General features: G+C 47.9%; 1 long non-coding RNA gene across 1 annotated transcript; it reads right to left on the bottom strand.

Annotated features, from left to right (window-relative positions):
- Positions 1-3,203: 3,203 nt before the first annotated feature.
- On the bottom strand, positions 3,204-7,135 carry LOC119869329. The gene is made up of 3 exons (XR_005369882.1): positions 6,867-7,135; positions 6,535-6,602; positions 3,204-3,555 (listed from the first exon to the last, which is right to left on the bottom strand). It is a non-coding gene; the product is annotated as an uncharacterized LOC119869329 (long non-coding RNA).
- Positions 7,136-7,729: the final 594 nt, after the last annotated feature.

Genomic DNA, 7,729 nt, shown 5'->3' with positions numbered 1-7,729 from the left:
GGTGTCAAACCGCTGAGCCACCCAGGGATCCTTTTCTTCTTTCTTCTTTCTTCTCCTTCTTCTTCTCCTCCTTCTCCTTCTCCTTCTTCTCCTCCTTCTTCTCCTTCTCCTTCTTCTCCTTCTTCCTCCTCCTCCTCCTCTTTTTTTAAAAGATTTATTTAGATGTGAGGATTTCCAATAGAATTCCCAACTCGGTCACAAATGACGGAGGAGCTAGGAAAGGTGGGGAAAGCCAACCTGTCTTTAATGATGAGAGCTGGGGATCCCTGGGTGGCGCAGCGGTTTGGCGCCTGCCTTTGGCCCAGGGCGTGATCCTGGAGACCGGGATCGAATCCCACGTCGGGCTCCTGGTGCATGGAGCCTGCTTCTCCCTCTGCCTGTGTCTCTGGCTCTCTCTCTTTCTCTCTGTATGACTATCATAAATAAATAAAAAATTAAAAAAAAAATGATGAGAGCTGAACGAGGCTGGGGCTGGCGGAGAGTGGCAGCAATTAAGCAATTACGCAGCCTTGTCGCAAGAGAGAGAGGGAAGCCCCTTGAGAACCAGAAACTTCTACCTGGCTCTAATGAGCCGAGTTAATCCAGGATGGCAGCCAGCATCCTCCTGAACGTCTTCTTTGTACTCTGCCTCTCAAAGCTGTGTGTCCACTGTCATCTTCAAAAGCCAACTCCAACAGGCTTTGCCTGAAGACTTCATTGACAGGCCCAACTTAGTCATTTTGGGTTAATTATGTTTGCATAAGAAAAATGTTATTTATAATCGTCTTCTATTTCCTGAAGAGGATGGGTCCTGTAATTGGAAGAGCTTCTGTTTTGCTAAGCACGGTAATTTGTCAGGCACAGGTTTAGAAGTAGAAACTAGGATAGAGGGATGCCCGGGTGGCTCAGCAGTCGAGAGGCTGCCTTCGGCCCAGGTCATGACCCCGGGGTCCTGGGATCGAGTCCCACGTCGGGCTCCCCATGGGGAGCCTGCTTCTCCCTCTGCCTGTGTCTCTGCTTCTCTCTCTGTGTCTCTCAGGAATAAATAAAATCTTAAAAAAAAAAAAAAAAGAAACTAGGATAGAATGCATTCCTCTGAGGAATGAAGGAAGGGTTGAGGAATCTGCATGGGGCTGGGAGGTGGTGGTGGTTAAGAGCAGCAAGGCTGGAGGCTAGGGGGTATGGTCATAAAGGGGATGGGAAAAGATCCATGTGGCATCTCCTCTGGAGAAAGAGGTGTGGGTGTGTTATCGGGGGTCTTCAGTTGCTGCAGCCTACATGACGTAAATCAGGTCTTCCCTTCAGCAGATTCTGACTTGTTCACTAAGACGTTGGTATGAGGGCATAAGGGGCAGGAGTTTGAATTAGAGGATGAGGGAAAAGCTGACATCTGGATTACACACAGCATAGAGAGAAGAAACCAGAGCACAGAAAGCGAGAGTCAATGCCAGTGATTGACAGTTCTAGAATTTCGGATACTTTCTGTTAGTCATTTTTTTAAAAAATACTTATTTATTTATTTATTTATTTATTTATTTATTTATTTATTTATTTATTTATTGTAGACATAGAGAGAGAGAGAGAGAGAGAGAGGGGCAGAGACACAGGAGGAGGGAGAAGCAGCCTCCATGCCGGGAGCCCAATGTGGGACTCGATCCCAGGACTCCAGGATCGCGCCCTGGGCCAAAGGCAGGTGCTAAACTGCTGAGCCACCCAGGGATCCCTCTGTTAGTCATTAATTCTATAATTTGAAATGATGTGTCCTGGATTGTCTTATTCTGAGTCACTGTTCACCCAATAACTACTCAATGCCCATTACTGGAATAATCACCACTGGCACATATTAATCGCTTAAGAAAATTCAGAAACAAGGAGCTTTCTTCTAGCTGAGGGTGGGATGAATTTAAGGAAGGCAACATGACAGGAGTTACATTTGAGCTGGGCCTTGAAGAATGGACAGGAATCGGTCATGCAAAGGCTTTTCGGGGGAAGGGAACAGCATGGACAATCTGACAAAAGCCAAAGTCCCCACATTTTTTTTTTCAATTTATACTTAGCAATGTCCACTGTGTGCCAGGTGCAATGCAAGGTCCCAGGGATGTGAAGATGAATTTGGCTTCAGCGGCTTCTGTTAATACATCCTGCTATTTTCTATTCATTGTTATTGGTTTTCCACACCTATCAGGTCTTTTTGGCCACGTTTCTGCCTGGCCAGTTTTTCTTGCTTGAATTCATGTGTGTGTGAGATGCTTCTTTTGCTCCCTAATGCATGTTAACCTGACATTGATCACCATTTCTCTAATTTATTGAGGTCAATTGAATTTTGATCTTCTATATACTTGGCACATCCATCTGCTTGGGGTCATATGTAATATTGATGAAGACTATCACTTTCTTTCCACTGTCCAGACCCACATCTCAATACCCTTTTGTGCCAATATGTACTGAAGGTTAAAAGTAAAACGAGAAATATAGCCCTAGAATCCCAGGTTACAAAACCTAGTACACTTGACCTTTGAACGACATAGACTTGAACTGTGTGGATCTACTTATGCATGGATTTGTTTCAATAAATATAGTATAGTACTATAAAGTGTATTTTCCCTCCCTTTTGATTTTTGTTTTTAAAGTTGGTTTGAACAAGAGGCTTGAACTCAGAACCCTGAGATCAAGACCTGAGCTGAGATCAAGAGTCAGATGCTTGGGGGATGCCTGGGTGGCTCAGTGGTTGAGCATCTGCCTTCGGCTCAGGTCGTGATACCTGGATCTTGGGATCAAGTTCAGCATTGGGGTCCCTGCGGGGAGCCTGCTTTTCCCTCTGCCTGTGTCTCTGCCTCCGTGTGTCTCTCATGAATGAATAAATAAAGATCTTAAAAAAACAACAAAAAAAGAGTCAGATGCTTAACCAACTGAGCCACCCAGGCACCCTTCCTTTTGATTTTCTTAATAATGCTTTCTTTTCTCTAGCTTACTTTATTGTAAGAATACCGTATAAAATACATATACAAAATATGTGTTGTTTATGTTGTTATGTTATTAGTAAGGTTTTTGGTCGATAGAAAAACTTTACTGTTAAGTTTTACGTTTCTAACTACTGTTAAGTAGGGAGTTAAAAAATTATACGTGGATTTGTTTTAAAGATTTAATTTATTTATTCATGAGAGACAGAGAGAGGCAGAGACACAGGCAGAGGGGGAAGCAGGCTCTATGAAGGGAGCCTGACGTGGGACTCGATCCCAGGTCTCCAGGATCAGGCCCTGGGCTGAAGGCAGCGCTAAACCACTGAGCCACCCGGGCTGCCCTATACATGGATTTTTGACCCTGCAGGGGGTTGGCGTCTCTAACGCCCGTGTTATTCAAAGGCCAACTATATTTCTGTAATTGACCACAATTTTGTCAACCGAAATTGCATGATGTCTCTTAATGACAGTTATAACTATTATCAACAGATACCTGAGTACCTATGACAGGTGGAAACCATGATACATGATGCATTGGCCCCTGGTTCTTAAGAGGCTTCCAGTCCAGATGAGGAGGCAAATAGACGATGCATAGGAGACTATCCAGTTCCTCTCCCTAATGGGGTAAGAGGGAACAGAAGTGAGAATGGGGGTATTCCCTTCTCTTCTGCCCTAATGGCTTCCTTCAGAAGGAAGGATTTGTTAATCGGATTGGTCAGAACCCAGGACACCAGCGGATTCCACATTCAACTTGGTTGGGGTCACTTTGTGTTGAAAGGTCACATGGCTGTGTGTGCTGCTTTGCTCTCCATTTCCTGCTAAGTAGGCCCAGCTCAGCCTCCAGCGCACACTTAGAAGAGGAAAGCTGGTCTGCTTCACAGATCTGATCATCTTCTCCCCTCTTTCTGCAGGCATGCCTACGCATCCTGGCCCCAAAATGTAGAGGGTGGAAGGGGAACAGGGAATTAGGAAGCTTCACTGCAGCAGCCTTAAACCTACGCCACGTCATTCAACTAAGTCTTCTGGCAGAGTTCTATTCTAGAGGTTATTGGGTGTGAGCTCAGCTATGAATAAAATGATCCTTTGGTTTCAATTCCAATTTCTTTCTTGTGTATGTATAGTCCCCTTGGGAACCCTAAGGAGAGGAGAGATGATTAGCAGAGCAGTTGACTATTTCTGGTCCTTGAGTGTGGCATATTATATTGTTGGTCACCGGCTGTCATACATTTTTGCTGTCCTTCCCTGTGGATGTCAGAGTTGGCCAGGTGAACTGGTTCTGACCAAGAAAATGTATCGGTTCCAGGCAGAAGCATTAAGAGCCAGTGTGTCATTCACCATAATCACCATAATCGCTTTTCTTCTTTCATGAGATCAACATTGTTCTGGATAAGGGTCACTTATAAGCCCAACCCCAGCATGAAGACAAATTAGGATATAGCCAAGCTGACCTGCCATGAACATGTAGGGTATTTCAAGAAAAACAAACAAACAAACAAACAAACTTTGTTGTTATAAGCTACTTTGAGATCATTTGTTACTGCAGCCTAACCTAGCTGACATGTTTACCTTATATAGTCGAACATTGTGATTTGTCCTAATATCTTTTCTCCCTTCATTTCTCCTAAGGAAACCCTCATTTTGCTCAGGTGATTCTCCAAACTCTATGTGTGCTTGGGGGTAAGAGATTCTAATTCCCAGTCATAGGGGCGAACCATAATTAATTTTATGATAGTTTCTTCCTCCTTGATGGCAACTGGTTCAGATATGGGCATATGAGACTACGGGAAGTTGGCTTGAGGGCTTCCAAGACAGGTATTTCCATGCTAATTAAAAGGGACACATGAGAAGAAACAGTCTCTCTACTTCTGCCAGACATTATGTGTACACATGAGTTAGGTGGACTTGACAACCGTTTTGTAACTACGGGGGGTACTGACCTAAGAATGTTGGAATGAAAAGATGGAAATAATTGAGATCCCCTGATAGTGTTACTTAGCTGTTAAATGAACCTATCTCTAAATTTCTTGCTACGTGAGATAATATATTTTCCTTATAGTTTAATAAGACAGTAGAATCTGGAATTGAGGGGAAAAGAATGAGTTTCGTTTTAGGGGCATTAAGGTGATGGCAAAACATCCTTTTACATTGCCGGAGCTCAAGAGATGTCAGAATTAAATTTGAATTTGGGAGTCATCTGTGGAGAAATATTATATAACAATACATCTGGGAAAATAATCCTATGCCAGAGACAGTATCTCTGTACTTGAAGGAATTCAGTAATATAATAAAACATTAACCTAAACAAATGTAGCTATCTCCTAACTGGTTATACCACTATCCCAGGTCCTCACCTGTCACCCATCCTAGGAAAGGGAGATCACAGGGGTGGTAGGAACCTGCTAGCAAGGGAGAGCAAAGACAGTGAGGCATTGATGACACCATCTGGGTCCTCAGACCCTGCTCTCCTCAAGCCTGGATATGCACATGATCTGCATATGACTTATGCGCTCTAATCTTGCATAGATGACTATAAACGTGGGTTATAAGCGCCTTGTAAATTTACTCTTATATACCTTTTTTTTTAAAACAAAGATTTTTATTTATTAATGAGAGAGAGAGAGAGAGGCAGAGACACAGGCAGAGGGAGAAGCAGGCTCCATGCAGGGAGCCTGATGTGGGACTCGATCCCAGGTCTCTAGGATCATGCCCTGGGCCGAAGGCGGCGCTAGATCGCTGAGCCACCCGGGCGGCCCCTTATATACCTTTTAGGAAACAATCGTTAAAGCAAACTATGGTTCATCATCTCATAGACTTTCTATGTGTCATACTGCAAAAGCCCCAGAGGGATCACCAAGGTCAACAAAATAAATGTCATGAAGTATCAAGGAAATGGTCAATATAGAAGATAGAGTCTCTGATGCCCAAGCTGATCTGTGGTTAGAAGATAGTTTTGGGGGTGCCTGGGAGGCTCAGTCAGTCGAGTGCCTGACTCTTGATTTCCCTCAGGTCACAATGTCTGGGTCACCAGCGTCACCCCCACCATGGGCTCTGCATTCAGCGTGAAGCCTGCTTGAGATACTTTCCCTCTCCCTCTGCCCCTCCCTTTGCTCGTGCTCTTTTTCTCTATAAATTTACTTCAAAAAATAAATTAATTTAAAAAATTTTTAAACTTTATTTATTTATTTATTTAACAGAGAGAGAGAGAGAGAGAGAGAGAGAGAGGGAGGCAGGGGGAGCTGCAGAGGAAGAAGGAGAAGCCAATTCCCCACTGAGCAAGAAGCACACATGGGGCTTGATCATGGGATCATAACCCCAGCTGAAGTCATATGCTTAACGCACTGAGCCACACACTGCCCCTAAAATACATTTTAAAAATCTTAAAAAAAAAAAAAAAAAACGGATTTGGAGGTTACTAGTTTAGTGATACTTTAATACATGGGGGAGGGTTCTATTGCAACACAATAGGATTTACCTACTATGGCTTGAAAAAGCATTAATTTTTGAAATTCTGTTTAGACGTTACTTTGCCAAACACATACCCAGTGGGTAAAATGCACACATCTGCGTACTATTTGCAGTGAAGTCTATACTTTACCTGAGACATCTTAAAATGGGTTCCTAAGTTGTCACTGCTGGGCCGGCCCTGAAATTACTCTTGCTTCCCTAAGCAGGAAAAAAACAAAAACAAAAACAAGAAACAGAAAAGACATATTTTAATGAGCTGGAAGAGCAAATGCAATCTTCAAAGATGGCTCACTTCAGTCTTGCAGTTATCTAGAAAGGATCTGGCTCCAAACATTGTTTTTGGGCAGAATTTGCAATTGGCTAGGACCGAGGACGGTATTTAAAGATGACTCAGTTGTACGGTGGGGGGGGGGGGGGGGGGGGCACCAGCCAGGGGTCCTCCTAAGCCAGTGGATTCATCACCTTGGGGGTCCGAGGCCCAGAACCGCCGGACCCTGGGAGCCGCTGCCCAGTGTAAGAAAATCCGAGACCCTGAGAAATGCACCTTCAAATTATCCGGATGGGAGGCGGCTAAAACCCAACTCCCCTCACCCCACCCGCAGCTCCAGGCCAGGATTTCCGCAGAGAATTCCCAGGCCAGGGACCAAACTGGGGTGGGGGGGGTGACCTTCGCCAGGCCCCGGGATCCCCCTCCCTGCTCCCGACTGCGGCGGGGCCCTCGGGTGCTCGCGACCGCCGTGGGACGCGCCCGCTGCGCCTCGCCCCCGAGCCAGGCCCACCTCGCCGCCCCCCGCCCCGCGCGCCCTCCCCCTCCGGCGGGCGACGCCACGCGCACCGGTGCCCTCGGGCCTGGCGCTGCGGCCGCCGTGGGACGCGCCCGCTGCGCATCGCCGGCCACGGAGCCGGGCCACCTCGCCGCCCCCCGCCCCGCGCCCCTCCCCGTCCCGGGCCGGCGACGCCACGCGCACCGGTGCCCCCGGCCCTGGACGCTGCGGCCGCCGCCCGGCCGCCCCTCCCCCGGCCGCCGCCGCAGGCCCCCGGCCCCCCGCCCGCCGCCCCGCCCCTCCCCCGGCCCCCGCCCGCCGAGGCCCCCCCTGCCGCCGGCCCGCGCCCGCCCCGCGCGCTGATTGGCTGCCCGGGCCGGCGGCGGCGCTGAGTGGCCGGGCGGCTCCGCGGGGTCAGGGCTGCAGAGGCGCCTGGCGCACCGGCGGGAGCGGGGGCGGGGCGGGGCGGCGGGGCGGGGGCCGGAGCGGGAGCCGGGGCCGGGGCCGGAGCCGGAGCGCGGGGGCCGGAGCGCGGGGGCCGGAGCCGGAGCGCAGACGCCG

The sequence above is a fragment of the Canis lupus genome, chromosome 15 (assembly GCF_011100685.1).
Source record: "Canis lupus familiaris isolate Mischka breed German Shepherd chromosome 15, alternate assembly UU_Cfam_GSD_1.0, whole genome shotgun sequence".
NCBI lineage: Eukaryota > Metazoa > Chordata > Mammalia > Carnivora > Canidae > Canis > Canis lupus.
This window is presented reverse-complemented; position numbering and strand designations above follow the sequence as displayed.